We start from the raw sequence: 1644 nt of genomic DNA, 5'->3' as shown, positions 1-1644 counted from the left end.
TGTTGTGACTTAGATGAAGATCAGATAACATTTTATGACCAATTTACGCAGAAGTCCAGGTAATTCCAAAGGGTTCACATACTTTTTCTTGCCACTGTACTTGGATATGGATTTCCCAGTAGATGGGAGACAGGGAAGCAGTAATATGCCTACAGCCCCCAAAGAGTGAAATCTGGGAACATGTTCATGACCAAAATGACCTACCACTGACGGGCTAGCTGAATGTGGTGAGCAGGTCATCACAGAAGACATGGTTCCAGAGTGATCAGAGTCACTGCTAGTCTCCATGCCCAGGGGTCTCCAATCTCCCATTTGGCTACCAGGCTAAGAGAGACGGGTGAGAAAGAGAGGCAAATGGATGAAGATACCAACAGAAACACTGAGGTCCTACTGCTGCTTAAGCAACTGTGAGTTGATATCAGCCCTAGGAGTGCCGCTGTTCCATCCTTACCTGTCCAATCACCGACCAGCGGATTCGGCGCTCCAGGCGCAGCTCCCTGCACACTTCTCTTTCCAGCTCCTTAAGCCTGAGGCGTCGTTTCACATCCCAAGCCAGTTCGGCCAAGTGAAGGTTCTTCCCCTCTTCCATTTCACTCTGAAACCTTCACATACAAGGGAACATAAAACATGATTAACCTTCATTTTTCTACAACTCAAACTGTCCACCATATCTATTTCTTAAGTTATTGCTAGATAGGAGGTCAACGTGATTCCACACCTTTGCTTATGTTTTTTTTTACAAATTTGAGTAAAAGATTCTAATAACACTCACGTGTTCTTGAAGTAGTTTCTACCCTTGGCAATGAGCCAATCTCTAATATCCGTCAGTGAGATGTGGGACGGAACCTCCCCTTGCTGCTGCAAGACTAGGAACTGCTTCAAAAGCATTTTCTGAGAGAGAGAGAGATTAATTTGCACCCTTCCACAAGTTTTTCCTGGTCTTGTTGAAATAAAACGCATGGAAAGGTGTCTTACAAAATAGCTTTTGTGTTTTTATAATTATGCATCTAGAAAGCAGACCACTCTAACCTGCTGGGCACAGCACTGCTTCTCCCACAGCAACTGAACTGACTTGATGTAGCTACTGTAGCGATTGTACTCTTTACACGTACACAGCACCTGAAAGGGAGGAGCCACAAAAGAGCCATTTTTAGAGGAAGTTCATGTGTACAAACACCCAATCCCAAATCTACCTCTAACCCCTACCCCAATATTGATTGATTTTGCCTGTATTTAACCAGGTAAGACATTAAGAACACATTCTCTTTTACAACCTGCACTAACAATGACCATATGTAGATTTGGATTTGTGTAAGCTAAGCAAAATGGCAAACATTTCACCTAGCTATCATATTGCTTACACCTGTACAATTTTCTCAGTTCCATATAAGTGTCACTTTTAGATTTTGGAAAGAAAAGGGAGGTCTGCCTTGCCTTCTCATTTGAGGTGATGAGGCCTTGCTTCACCAGCCGCTTCTTCCTTTCCGGATGGCGGAAAAAACTCTTCAGGTGTTTGTCGTGGAGGCAGTTATAACTAACATCTATGACTCTCATGTTGGGGTCCAACAAGTCAAACCCTGGGGTCTCCTGATGGAGCTGTGGATTGTGTTTTAACAAACCTCAATGTCAGGGCAATGGATACTA

General features: G+C 43.7%; 1 long non-coding RNA gene across 1 annotated transcript; it reads right to left on the bottom strand.

Moving 5' to 3' along the window:
- Positions 1-339: 339 nt before the first annotated feature.
- On the bottom strand, positions 340-1228 carry LOC110512213. Its single transcript, XR_005037429.1, has 3 exons — positions 1030-1228; positions 773-891; positions 340-602 (listed from the first exon to the last, which is right to left on the bottom strand). It is a non-coding gene; the product is annotated as an uncharacterized LOC110512213 (long non-coding RNA).
- Between the last annotated feature and the right edge of the window lie 416 nt (positions 1229-1644).

The sequence above is a fragment of the Oncorhynchus mykiss genome, chromosome 2 (assembly GCF_013265735.2).
Source record: "Oncorhynchus mykiss isolate Arlee chromosome 2, USDA_OmykA_1.1, whole genome shotgun sequence".
NCBI lineage: Eukaryota > Metazoa > Chordata > Actinopteri > Salmoniformes > Salmonidae > Oncorhynchus > Oncorhynchus mykiss.
Note: the sequence above shows the minus strand (reverse complement) of the source record. Positions and strands in the feature narration are given on the sequence as shown.